The sequence below is a fragment of the Arachis stenosperma genome, chromosome 2 (genome assembly GCF_014773155.1).
Source record: "Arachis stenosperma cultivar V10309 chromosome 2, arast.V10309.gnm1.PFL2, whole genome shotgun sequence".
NCBI classification, from domain to species: Eukaryota; Viridiplantae; Streptophyta; class Magnoliopsida; order Fabales; family Fabaceae; genus Arachis; species Arachis stenosperma.
Genome location: NC_080378.1, coordinates 73,038,963 through 73,053,592, shown reverse-complemented (window position 1 = coordinate 73,053,592; position 14,630 = coordinate 73,038,963). Strand labels below are relative to the sequence as shown.

The following is a 14,630-nucleotide window of genomic DNA, read 5'->3' as shown; positions in this document are numbered from 1 at the left end:
ACCATCATCATCAAAAACGAAAAAAATTATGAAACAAAAAAAATTAAACCCAATCCCACCATAAACACATTCTGCATCACACACGCAACAAGATAAAGCATCAGCATCATCACCATCACCATCACTATACGATTATTGTAACAGCTCCAGATCAGTTCTGTATTGCAGAGCAGATTCAGCGAAGTTCTGTACACACTCTTCTCTATTACTCTTGCTACGATTTCCTTGTTGTATTTCACGGAATTCTCTGTTCTCTATTATAATTGTGACTGAAAAAATCACAACCTTTCTCTTCCAACCATACATGAGAGAGGTTCTCTTGAAGGATTCACTAAGCTTTTAAACATTTTGCGGTGGGAAGATATTGGGTAAAAGGCTCTGCTTTACGGTAGTGGTGGTGGTGGGAGGATGGAAGAGGAGGAAAAAAGAATTATGCTGATGACTTTATGGGGGTGTTAACGAGGATGTAAGTGAGGGAGGGAGAGTTAATAGGAAGTGATGATCATGATGGGATGGGGTTTAATTTTTGTTAAGGGGATGGGATGGAATGGGGGTGATGATCAGGGTGGGATGGAGTTTAAATTTTTTTTTTGTTAAGGGGATGGGATGAGGATGGGGATGGGGTGGGGTTGGGTTATATTTTTGTTTTTTAATATTTTTTAGTTTTTTTATTAATAGTTAAGGGTAATTTGGTTAAAAAATAAAATTGAGATAAAAAAATGATAATTTTATAACATTTTATAACGTTGAGGATAATTTTACTAAAAAAAAAGATCGGAGACGATTTTAGTTTTGAGCTCAGACGTTAGAGACGAAAAAAGTACATAACCCTTAAAACATTGAATAAAAAAATGATACAGTAAAAATTAAATTAGCTACTGGTGCACGAAATTGCAATCACACTTTTGCAATCCGCACAACTAACCAGCAAGTGCACTGGGTCGTCCAAGTAATACCTTACGTGAGTAAGGGTCGATCCCACGAAGATTATTAGTTTGAAGCAAGATATGTTTATTTTATTATTCTTAGTCAAGATATTAATTAAAATTATCAGTTGGAATTATTAGAAAAATAAAAGAGTGAGGAACAGTTACTTGTTGTGCAGTAGTGGAGAATATGTTGGAGTTTTGGAGATGCTTTGTCTCATTTATTCCTGTAATGTAATATTCAACTCAATTGTTTGTAAAGTTCCATCCATGGCAAGCTGTATGTAGGGTGTCACCATTGTCAGTGGCTACTTCCCATCCTCTCAGTGAAAACGGTCCAGATGCTCTGTCACAGCACGGCTAATCAGCTGTTGGTTCTCGATCATGTTGGAGTAGGATCCATTGATCCTTTTGCGTTTGTCATCACGCCCAGCAATCGCGAGTTTGAAGCTCATCACAGCCATTCAATCCTTGAATCCTACTCGGAATACCACAGACAAGGTTTAGACTTTCCGGATCCTCAAGAGTGGCCGCCATCAATTCTAGCTTATACCACGAAGATTCTGATTAAAGAAACTAAGAGATGCTCATTCAATCTGATGTAGAACGGAGGTGTTTGTCAGGCACACGTTCATGGGTTGAGGGAGGTGATGAGTGTCACGGATCATCACCTCCTTCATAATTAAGCGCGAATAAACATCTTAGATAGGAACACACACACGTTTGAGTGAAATAGAAACAATTGCATTAATTCATCAAGACGCTGCAGAGCTCCTCACCCCCAACAATGGAGTTTAGAGACTCATGCCGTCAAAAAGTATGTAATTCAGATCTGAAAATGTCATGAGGTACAAAATAATTCTCTAAAAGTTGTTTAAATAGTAAACTAGTAACCTAGGTTTACAGAATATGAGTAAACTAAGATAATTGGTACAGAAATCCACTTCTGGGGCCCACTTGGTGTGTGCTGGGGCTGAGACTAAAGCTATCCACGAGTTGAGGCTTTTCTTAGAGTTGAACCCCAAGTTATGACGTGTTTTGGGCGTTCAACTCCGGATCATGACGTGTTTCTGGCGTTTAACTCCAGACAGCAGCATGTACTTTGCTGTGGCTAGGAAGGGTCTGCCAAGGATGATGGATTCATCCATGCACTTCCCAGTCTCTAGGACTATGAAATCAGTAGGGATGTAATGGTCTTCAATCTTCACCAAAACATTCTCTACAAGTCCATGAGCTTGTTTTCTTGAGTTGTCTGCCATCTCTAATGAGATTCTTGCAGCTTGCACCTCTAAGATCCCTAATTTCTCCATTACAGAGAGGGGCATGAGGTTCACACTTGACCCTAAGTCACACAAGGCCTTCTTGAAGGTCATGGTGCCTATGGTACAAGGTATAGAAAACTTTCCAGGATCCTGCCTCTTTTGAGGCAGTTTCTGCCTAGACAAGTCATCCAGTTCTTTGGTGAGCAAGGGAGGTTCATCCTCCCAAGTCTCATTTCCAAATAACTTGTCATTTAGTTTCATGATTGCTCCAAGTATTTAGCAACTTGCTCTTCAGTAACATACTCATCCTCTCAGAGGAAGAATACTCATCAGAGCTCATGAATGGCAGAAGTAAGTCCAATGGAATCTCTATGGTCTCATTTTGAGCCTCAGATTCCCAAGGTTCCTCATTGAGGAACTCAGAGGAGAGTGGTGCACGCCCACTGGGGTCTTTCTCAGTGGTGTCTTCTTCCTCTCTTTCCTCTCCATATTCGGCCATGTTGATGGCCTTGCACTCTCCTTTTGGATTTTCTTCTGTATTACTTGGGAGAGTACTAGGAGGGAGTTCAGTAACTTTCTTGCTCAGCTGACCCACTTGTCCTTCCAAATTTCTGATGGAGGACCTTGTTTCATTCATGAAATTTTGAGTGGTCTTTATTAGATCAGAGACCATTGTTGCTAAGTCAGAAGTATTCTGCTTAGAACTCTCTGTCTGTTGCTGAGAAGATGATGGAAAAGGCTTGCCATTGCTAAACCTGTTTCTTCCACCATTAGTGTTATTGAAACCTTGTTGAGGTCTCTCTTGATTCTTCCATGAGAGATTTGGATGATTTCTCCATGAAGAATTGTAGGTATTTCCATAGGGTTCTCCTAGGTAATTCACCTCTTCCATGGAAGGGTTCTCAGGATCATAAGCTTCTTCCTCAGATGAAGCATCCTTTGTACTGTTTGGTGCATTTTGCATTCCAGACAGACTTTGAGAAATCAAATTGACTTGTTGAGTCAATATCTTGTTCTGAGCCAATATGGCATTCAGAGTGTCAATCTCAAGAACTCCTTTCTTCTGACTAGTCCCATTGTTCACAGGATTCCTTTCAGAAGTGTACATGAATTGGTTATTTGCAACCATTTCAATCAATTCTTGAGCTTCTGCAGGCGTCTTCTTCAGATGAAGAGATCCTCCAGCAGAGCTATCCAAGGACATCTTAGATAGTTCAGAGAGACCATCATAGAAAATACCTATGATGCTCCATTCAGAAAGCATGTCTGAAGGACATCTTCTGATTAATTGTTTGTATCTTTCCCAAGCTTCATAGAGGGATTCTCCATCCTTCTGTCTGAAGGTTTGGACTTCCACTCTAAGCTTACTCCATCTTTGTGGTGGAAAGAACTTTGCCAATAAGGCATTGACTAGCTTTTCCCAAGAGTCCAGGCTTTCTTTAGGTTGAGAATCCAACCATATTCTAGTTCTGTCTCTTACAGCAAAAGGGAATAGCATCAGTCTATAGACCTCAGGGTTAACCCCATTAGTCTTGACTGTGTCACAGATTGCAAGAATCAGCTAAAAACTGATGAGGATCTTCCATTGGAAGTCCATGGAACTTGCAATTCTGTTGCATTAGAGAAACTAATTGAGGCTTAAGCTCAAAGTTGTTTGCTCCAATGGCGGGGATAGAGATGCTTCTCCCATAGAAGTCGGGAGTAGGTGCAGTAAAGTCACCCAGCACCTTCCTTGCATTGTTGGCATTGTTGTTGTTTTCGGCTGCCATGGGTTCTTCTTCCTTGAAGAATTCGGTCAGGTCCTCTAAAGAGAGTTGTGCCTTGGCTTCTCTTAGCTTTCGCTTCAAGGTTCTCTCAGGTTCAGGGTCAGCTTCAACAAGAATGCCTTTATCTCTGCTCCTGCTCATATGAAAGAGAAGAGAAAAAGAAAATGTGGAATCCTCTATGTCACAGTATAGAGATTCCTTGAAATGTCAGAGGAAAAGAGAAATAGAAAGAAGAAGGAGAAGAAGAATTCGAACTTTAATTAGATAAGGTTCGAATTGTGCATTTAGAAGGAGTGGTACTCCATAAATAGAAGGATGTGAGAAGGAGGGAAGAGGATTTTCGAAATTCAATTAAAAGATTTTGAAAACATTTTGAAAATTTGATTGATAATTTTCGAAAATTGAAAGTGGAAGAGAAATCAAGTGATTTTTGAAAAAGATTTTGAAATTAGAAACTAAAAAGATTTGATTGAAAACTAATTTGAAAAAGATATGATAAAAAAATATGATTGAAAGGTTATTGTCTTAAAAAGATGTGATTGAGAAGATATGATTTGAAAACAATTTGAAAAGATATGATTTGAAAACAATTTGAAAAGATATGATTTTAAAAATTAATGACTTGCCTAACAAGAAAAGATATGATTCAAACATAAAACCTTCCTCAACAGAAAAGGCAAAAAATGTTCAATCAAATCATTGATTGTTAGTAAGTATCTTTGAAAAAGGAAAGAAATTGATTTTGAAAACATTTGATTGAAAAGATATGATTTGAAAAAGATTTGATTTTGAAAAACTTGAAAAAAATTGATTTGAAAACAAAATCTTCTCCCTAGCACCATCCTGGCGTTAAACGCCCAGAATGGTATACATTCTGGCGTTTAACGCCCAAAATGCTACCTCTTTGGGCGTTAAACGCCCAACCAAGTGCCCTGGCTGGCGTTTAAACGACAGTCTGCCTTCTTCACTGGGCATTTTTGAATGCTCAGCTTTTTCTGTATAATTCCTCTGCAGTGTGTTCTGAATCTTCAATCCCTTGTATCATTGACTTGAAAAGACACAAATTAAAAATATTTTTGGATTTTTAATAATTAAAATGCAACAAGAATCAAATAACAATGCATGCAAGACACCAAACTTAGCAGTTTGTATACTACTGACACTAATGAACTGAAAATGCATATGAGACACACAAAATACTCAAGTCAATAGAATTCAAAGATCAGAGCAAGTGAATTATCAAGAACATCTTGAAGATCACTAAGACATATGAATGCATGCAATTGACACCAAACTTAGGATGAGACACTAGACTCAAACAAGAAATATTTTTGAATTTTATGATTTTTTTTTAATTTTTTAATTTTTTTGTGTTTTTTTTCGAAAATTAAGTGGAAAAAGAAGGTATCAAATTCTAATGAGAATTCCAGGAATCAGTGCAATGCTAGTCTAAGACTCCGGTCCAGGAATTAGACATGGCTTCACAGCCAGCCAAGCTTCCAAAAAAGCTTCGGTCCAAAACACTAGACATGACCAAAGGTCAGCCAAATCTTAGCAGATCACTGCTCCAAGAGCAAGATTGATACGAAATCAACAAGCTCTTGTGGTGATAAGTTGAAACCTCGGTCCAATCAGATTAGACATGGCTTCTCAGCCAGCCAGATTTCAACAAATCATCATGAAACTCTAGAATTCATCTTCAAGAATTTCGAAAAAAATACCTAATCTAAGCAACAAGATGAACCGTCAGTTGTCCAGCCTGAACAATCCGGGCAATAACACCAAAAATTTGATGTTGTTGCCGGATCTTGGCACTGATGTTACCAAAGGCTGCTCAAAACTAGAACAATCCCCGGCAACGGCGCCAAAAACTTGGTGCGCGAAATTGTGAACTATACTTTTTCACAACTCTCATAATCCCTGGTAATGGCTCCAAAAACGTGGTAGCCCAATACCATGGCATTACACAACTTCGCACAACTAACCAGCAAGTGCACTGGGTCGTCCAAGTAATAAACCTTACGTGAGTAAGGGTCGATCCCACGGAGATTGTTAGTATTGAAGCAAGCTATGGTCATCTTGTAAATCTTAGTCAGGCAAACTCAGATATATATGGTGATGAACGAAAATAACATAAAAGATAAAGATAGTGATACTTATGTAATTCATTGGTAGGAACTTCAGATAAGCGCATGAAGATGCCTTCCCTTCCGTCTCTCTGCTTTCCTACTGTCTTCATCCAACCCTTCTTACTCCTTTCCATGGCAAGCTCGTATAGGGTCTCACTGTTGTCAGCAGCTACCTCCCATCCTCGCAGTGAAAGCTAATGCACACACTCTGTCACAGTGCTGCCAATCACCGGTGTGGTTCCCTCCCCTACCGGAATAGAATAACTCTTTTGCGTCTGTCACTAATGCCAGTAGGTTACAGGTTTGAAGCACGTCACAGTCATTCAATCATTGAATCCTACTCAGAACACCACAGACAAGGTTAGACCTTCCGGATTCTCTTGAATGCTGCCATCAGTTCTTGCCTATACCACGAAGACTATGATCTCACGGAATGGTTGGCTCGTTTGTCAGGCGAGCACTCGGTTGTCAGGCGATCAACCATGCATCGTGCAATCAGGAATCCAAGAGATATTCACCAAGCCTCAAATGCTTGTAGAACAAGAGTGGTTGTCAGTCACTTTGTTCATGAGTGAGAATGGTGATGGGCGTCAATCATCACCTTCATCATGTTGAAGAACAAGTGATATCTTGGATAAAGAACAAGCGGAATTTGAATGAAAGAACAATAGTAATTGCATTAATACTCGAGGTACAGCAGAGCTCCACACCTTAATCTATGGTGTGTAGAAACTCCACCGTTGAAAATACATAAGCATAAGGTCTAGGCATGGCCGAATGGCCAGCCTCCCAATGATCTAAGAACTAAAATGTCCAAAGATGATCTAGAGATCTAAAAGTGATCAAAAGATTTCTATACAATAGTAAAAGGTCCTACTTATAAGAAACTAGTAGCCTAGGGTGTACAGAAATGAGTAAATGACATAAAAATCCTCTTCCGGGCCCACTTGGTGTGTGCTTGGGCTAAGCAATGAAGCAATTTCGTGTAGAGACTCTTCTTGGAGTTAAACGCCAGCTTTGGTGCCAGTTTGGGCGTTTAACTCCCATTTGGGTGCCAGTTCCAGCGTTTAACGCTGGGATTCCTTGAGGTGACTTTGAACGCCGGTTTGGGCCATCAAATCTTGGGCAAAGTATGGACTATTATATATTGCTGGAAAGCCCAGGATGTCTACTTTCCAACGCCGTTGAGAGCGCGCCAATTGGGCTTCTGTAGCTCCAGAAAATCCGCTTCGAATGCAGGGAGGTCAGAATCCAACAGCATCTGCAGTCCTTTTGGTCTCAGAATCAGATTTTTGCTCAGGTCCCTCAATTTCAGCCAGAAAATACCTGAAATCACAGAAAAACACAAACTCATAGTAAAGTCCAGAAAAGTGAATTTTAATTAAAAACTAATAAAAATATACTAAAAACTAATATATCAAAAACATACTAAAAACAATGCCAAAAGTATACAAATTATCCGCTCATCACAACACCAAACTAAATTGTTGCTTGTCCTCAAGCAACTGAAAATCAAATAAGATAAAAAGAAGAGAATATGCAATGAATTCCAAAAACATCTGTGAAGATCAGTATTAATCAGATGAGCGGGGCTTTAACTTTTTGCCTCCGAACAGTTTGGCATCTCACTCTATCCTTTGAAATCCAGAATGGTTGGCTTCTTTAGGAACTTAGAATCCAGATAGTGTTAATGATTCTCTTAGTAAAGTATGATGATTCTTGAACATAGCTATTTATTGAGTCTTGGCTGTGGCCCAAAGCACTCTGTCTTCCAGTATTACCACCGGATACATACATGCCACAGACACATAATTGGGTGAACCTTTTCAGATTGTGACTCAGCTTTGCTAAAGTCCCCAATTAGAGGTGTCCAGGGTTCTTAAGCACACTCTTATTGCCTTGGATCACAACTCTTATTCCTTTCTCTTTTTTTTTTCGTTTTTTTTTTCCGTTTTTTTTTTTTTGTGAAATGCTTTTTCTTGCTTCAAGAATCATTTTATTGATTTTTCAGATCCTCAGTAACATGTCTCCTTTTTCATCATTCTTTCAAGAGCCAACATTCATGAACCACAAATTCAAAAGACATATGCACTGTTTAAGCATACATTCAGAGAACAAAATATTGCCACCACATCAAAATAATTAAACTATTATAAAATTCAAAATTCATGCAATTCTTTCTTTTATCAATTAGGCACGTTTTTATTGAAGAAAGGTGATGGATTCATAGGACATTCATAACTTTAAGGCATAGACACTAAGACACTAATGATCATAAGACACAAACATGGATAAACATAAGCATTAAAATTCGAAAAACAGAAGAACAATAACAAGGAAATCAAAGAACGGGTCCACCTTAGTGATGGCGGCTCTTTCTTGCTCTTGAAGATCCTATGGAGTGCTTGAGCTCCTCAATGTCTCTTCCTTGTCTTTGTTGCTCCTCCCTCATGATTCTTTGATCTTCTCTAATTTCATGAAGGATGATGGAGTGTTCTTGATGCTCCACCCTCAGTTGTCCCATGTTGGAACTTAGTTCTCCTAGGGAGGTGTTTAGTTGCTCCCAATAGTTTTGTGGAGGAAAATTCATCCCTTGAGGAATCTCAGGGATCTCATGATGAGTGAGATCTCTTGTGTACTCCTTTTCTTGGTGATGGGCTTGTCCTCATCAATGGGAATGTCTCCCTCTATGTCAACTCCAACTGAATAACAGAGGTGACAAATGAGATGAGGAAAGGCTAACCTTGCCAAGGTGGAGGTCTTGTCCGCCACCTTATAGAGTTCTTGGGCTATAACCTCATGAACCTCTATTTCTTCTCCAATCATGATACTATGGATCATGATGGCCCGGTCTATGGTAACTTCGGACCGGTTGCTAGTGGGGATGATAGAGCGTTGTATGAACTCTAACCATCCTCTAGCCACGGGCTTGAGGTCATGCCTTCTCAATTGGACCGGCTTTCCTCTTGAATCTTGCTTCCATTGTGCGCCCTCTTCACATATGACTGTGAGGACTTGGTCCAACCTTTGATCAAAGTTGACCCTTCTAGTGTAAGGATGCTCATCTCCTTGCATCATAGGCAAGTTGAACGCCACCCTCACACTCTCCGGACTAAAATCCAAGTATTTCCCCCGAACCATAGTAAGATAATTCTTTGGATCCGGGTTCACACTTTGATCATGGTTCTTGGTGATCCATGCATTGGCATAGAACTCTTGAACCATCAAGATTCCGACTTGTTGAATGGGGTTGGTAAGTACTTCCCAACCTCTTCTTTGAATCTCATGTCGGATCTCCGGATATTCACCCTTTTTGAGTGAAAAGGGGACTTCGGGGATCACCTTCTTCAAGGCCACAACTTCATAGAAGTGGTCTTGATGCCCTTGAGAGGAATCTATCCATCTCCCATGACTCGGAGGTGGAAGCTTTTGCCTTCCCTTTCCTCTTTTTAGAGGTTTCTCCGGCCTTGGATGCCATAAATGGTTATGGAAAAACAAAAAGCAACGCTTTTACCACACCAAACTTAAAATGTTTGCTCGTCCTCGAGCAAAAGAAGAAAGAAGAGAGTAGAAGAAGAAGAAATGAGGAAGAAGGGAGATGGTAGTGTTCGGCTAAGAAGGGTAAGAGAGGGGGTTTAGGTTGTGTGAAAATGAAGAGTTGAAGAAGGGTATTTATAGGAGAGAGGGGGGTAAAGGTTCGGCCATTATGGGTGGGTTTGGGAGGGAAAGTGGTTTGAATTTGAAGGGTGAGGTTGGTGGGGTTTTATGAAGGATGGATGTGAGTGGTGAAGAGAAAGATGGGATTTGATAGGTGAGGGGTTTTTGGGGAAGAGGTGTTGAGGTGATGGTGAATGGGGGAAGAAGAGAGAGAGTGATGGTAGGGTCCTGTGGGGTCCACAGATCCTGTAGTGTCAAGGAAAAGTCATCCCTGCACCAAATGTTGCTCAAAATCACGTTTTGAGCCATTTCTGGCGTTAAACGCTGGGCTGGTGCCCATTCCTGGCGTTTAACGCCAGGTTCTTGCCCTTTACTGGCGTTTAACGCCAGTCTGGTGCCCCTTTCTGGCGTTAAACGCCCAGAATGGTGCCAGACTGGGCGTTAAACGCCCAACAGCTAGCATTACTGGCGTTTGAACGCCAGTTTCTTCTCCTCCAGGGTGTGCTGTTTTTCTTCCTGTTTTTCATTCTGTTTTTGCTTTTTCATTGTTTTTGTGACTTCTTATGATCATCAACCTACAAAAAGATAAAATAACAAAAGAAAATAATTAATTATAAAACATTGGGTTGCCTCCCAACAAGCGCTTCTTTAATGTCATTAGCTTGACAGAGGGCTCTCATGGAGCCTCAGAAATGCTCAGAACCGTGTTGAAACCTCCCAACACCAAACTTAGAGTTTGAATGTGGGGTTTCAACACCAAACTTAGAGTTTGGTTGTAGCCTCCCAACACCAAACTTAGAGTTTGACTGTGGGGGCTCTGTTTGGCTCTGTTTTGAGAGGAGCTCTTCATGCTTCCTCTCTATGATGACAGAGGGATATCCTTGGGCCTTAAACACCAAGGATTTTTCATTCACTTGAATGATTAACTCTCCTCTGTCAACATCAATCACAGCCTTTGCTGTGGCTAGGAAGGGTCTGCCAAGGATGATGGATTCATCCATGCACTTCCCAGTCTCTAGGACTATGAAATCAGTAGGGATGTAATGGTCTTCAATCTTCACCAAAACATTCTCTACAAGTCCATGAGCTTGTTTTCTTGAGTTGTCTGCCATCTCTAATGAGATTCTTGCAGCTTGCACCTCTAAGATCCCTAATTTCTCCATTACAGAGAGGGGCATGAGGTTCACACTTGACCCTAAGTCACACAAGGCCTTCTTGAAGGTCATGGTGCCTATGGTACAAGGTATAGAAAACTTCCCAGGATCCTGCCTCTTTTGAGGCAGTTTCTGCCTAGACAAGTCATCCAGTTCTTTGGTGAGCAAGGGAGGTTCATCCTCCAAGTCTCATTTCCAAATAACTTGTCATTTAGTTTCATGATTGCTCCAAGGTATTTAGCAACTTGCTCTTCAGTAACATACTCATCCTCTTCAGAGGAAGAATACTCATCAGAGCTCATGAATGGCAGAAGTAAGTCCAATGGAATCTCTATGGTCTCATTTTGAGCCTCAGATTCCCAAGGTTCCTCATTGAGGAACTCAGAGGAGAGTGGTGCACGCCCACTGGGGTCTTTCTCAGTGGCGTCTTCTTCCTCTCTTTCCTCTCCATATTCGGCCATGTTGATGGCCTTGCACTCTCCTTTTGGATTTTCTTCTGTATTACTTGGGAGAGTACTAGGAGGGAGTTCAGTAACTTTCTTGCTCAGCTGACCCACTTGTCCTTCCAAATTTCTGATGGAGGACCTTGTTTCATTCATGAAATTTTGAGTGGTCTTTATTAGATCAGAGACCATTGTTGCTAAGTCAGAAGTATTCTGCTTAGAACTCTCTGTCTGTTGCTGAGAAGATGATGGAAAAGGCTTGCCATTGCTAAACCTGTTTCTTCCACCATTAGTGTTATTGAAACCTTGTTGAGGTCTCTCTTGATTCTTCCATGAGAGATTTGGGTGATTTCTCCATGAAGAATTGTAGGTATTTCCATAGGGTTCTCCTAGGTAATTCACCTCTTCCATGGAAGGGTTCTCAGGATCATAAGCTTCTTCCTCAGATGAAGCATCCTTTGTACTGTTTGGTGCATTTGCATTCCAGACAGACTTTGAGAAATCAAATTGACTTGTTGAGTCAATATCTTGTTCTGAGCCAATATGGCATTCAGAGTGTCAATCTCAAGAACTCCTTTCTTCTGACTAGTCCCATTGTTCACAGGATTCCTTTCAGAAGTGTACATGAATTGGTTATTGCAACCATTTCAATCAATTCTTGAGCTTCTGCAGGCGTCTTCTTCAGATGAAGAGATCCTCCAGCAGAGCTATCCAAGGACATCTTAGATAGTTCAGAGAGACCATCATAGAAAATACCTATGATGCTCCATTCAGAAAGCATGTCTGAAGGACATCTTCTGATTAATTGTTTGTATCTTTCCCAGCTTCATAGAGGGATTCTCCATCCTTCTGTCTGAAGGTTTGGACTTCCACTCTAAGCTTACTCCATCTTTGTGGTGGAAAGAACTTTGCCAATAAGGCATTGACTAGCTTTTCCCAAGAGTCCAGGCTTTCTTTAGGTTGAGAATCCAACCATATTCTAGTTCTGTCTCTTACAGCAAAAGGGAATAGCATCAGTCTATAGACCTCAGGGTTAACCCCATTAGTCTTGACTGTGTCACAGATTTGCAAGAATTCAGCTAAAAACTGATGAGGATCTTCCATTGGAAGTCCATGGAACTTGCAATTCTGTTGCATTAGAGAAACTAATTGAGGCTTAAGCTCAAAGTTGTTTGCTCCAATGGCGGGGATAGAGATGCTTCTCCCATAGAAGTCGGGAGTAGGTGCAGTAAAGTCACCCAGCACCTTCCTTGCATTGTTGGCATTGTTGTTGTTTTCGGCTGCCATGGGTTCTTCTTCCTTGAAGAATTCGGTCAGGTCCTCTAAAGAGAGTTGTGCCTTGGCTTCTCTTAGCTTTCGCTTCAAGGTTCTCTCAGGTTCAGGGTCAGCTTCAACAAGAATGCCTTTATCTCTGCTCCTGCTCATATGAAAGAGAAGAGAAAAAGAAAATGTGGAATCCTCTATGTCACAGTATAGAGATTCCTTGAAATGTCAGAGGAAAAGAGAAATAGAAAGAAGAAGGAGAAGAAGAATTCGAACTTTAATTAGATAAGGTTCGAATTGTGCATTTAGAAGGAGTGGTACTCCATAAATAGAAGGATGTGAGAAGGAGGGAAGAGGATTTTCGAAAATTCATTAAAAGATTTTGAAAACATTTTGAAAATTTGATTGATAATTTTCGAAAATTGAAAGTGGAAGAGAAATCAAGTGATTTTTGAAAAAGATTTTGAAATTAGAAACTAAAAGATTTGATTGAAAACTAATTTGAAAAAGATATGATAAAAAAATATGATTGAAAGGTTATTGTCTTAAAAAGATGTGATTGAGAAGATATGATTTGAAAACAATTTGAAAAGATATGATTTGAAAACAATTTGAAAAGATATGATTTTAAAAATTAATGACTTGCCTAACAAGAAAAGATATGATTCAAACATAAAACCTTCCTCAACAGAAAAGGCAAAAAATGTTCAATCAAATCATTGATTGTTAGTAAGTATCTTTGAAAAAGGAAAGAAATTGATTTTGAAAACATTTGATTGAAAAGATATGATTTGAAAAAGATTTGATTTTGAAAAACTTGAAAAAAATTGATTTGAAAACAAAATCTTCCCCCTAGCACCATCCTGGCGTTAAACGCCCAGAATGGTATACATTCTGGCGTTTAACGCCCAAAATGCTACCTCTTTGGGCGTTAAACGCCCAACCAGGTGCCCTGGCTGGCGTTTAAACGCCAGTCTGCCTTCTTCACTGGGCATTTTTGAATGCTCAGCTTTTTCTGTATAATTCCTCTGCAGTGTGTTCTGAATCTTCAATCCCTTGTATCATTGACTTGAAAAGACACAAATTAAAAATATTTTTGGATTTTTAATAATTAAAATGCAACAAGAATCAAATAACAATGCATGCAAGACACCAAACTTAGCAGTTTGTATACTACTGACACTAATGAACTGAAAATGCATATGAGACACACAAAATACTCAAGTCAATAGAATTCAAAGATCAGAGCAAGTGAATTATCAAGAACATCTAGAAGATCACTAAGACATATGAATGCATGCAATTGACACCAAACTTAGGATGAGACACTAGACTCAAACAAGAAATATTTTTGAATTTTATGATTTTTTTAATTTTTTAATTTTTTTGTGTTTCTTTTTCGAAAATTAAGTGGAAAAAGAAGGTATCAAAATTCTTAATGAGAATTCCAGGAATCAGTGCAATGCTAGTCTAAGACTCCGGTCCAGGAATTAGACATGGCTTCACAGCCAGCCAAGCTTCCAAAGAAAGCTTCGGTCCAAAACACTAGACATGACCAAAGGTCAGCCAAATCTTAGCAGATCACTACTCCAAGAGCAAGATTGATACGAAATCAACAAGCTCTTGTGGTGATAAGTTGAAACCTCGGTCCAATCAGATTAGACATGGCTTCTCAGCCAGCCAGATTTCAACAAATCATCATGAAACTCTAGAATTCATCTTCAAGAATTTCGAAAAAAATACCTAATCTAAGCAACAAGATGAACCGTCAGTTGTCCAGCCTGAACAATCCCGGGCAATAACACCAAAAATTTGATGTTGTTGCCGGATCTTGGCACTGATGTTACCAAAGGCTTGCTCAAAACTAGAACAATCCCCGGCAACGGCGCCAAAAACTTGGTGCGCGAAATTGTGAACTATACTTTTTCACAACTCTCATAATCCCTGGTAATGGCTCCAAAAACGTGGTAGCCCAATACCATGGCATTACACAACTTCGCACAACTAACCAGCAAGTGCACTGGGTCGTC

The 14,630-nt window shown here is 39.9% G+C and overlaps 1 non-coding gene across 1 annotated transcript; it reads left to right on the top strand.

Moving 5' to 3' along the window:
- Nucleotides 1–3,446: 3,446 nt before the first annotated feature.
- Nucleotides 3,447–3,554, top strand: LOC130964296 (small nucleolar RNA R71). The gene has a single exon (XR_009080397.1). It is a non-coding gene; the product is annotated as a small nucleolar RNA R71 (small nucleolar RNA).
- The last annotated feature ends 11,076 nt before the right edge of the window (nucleotides 3,555–14,630 follow it).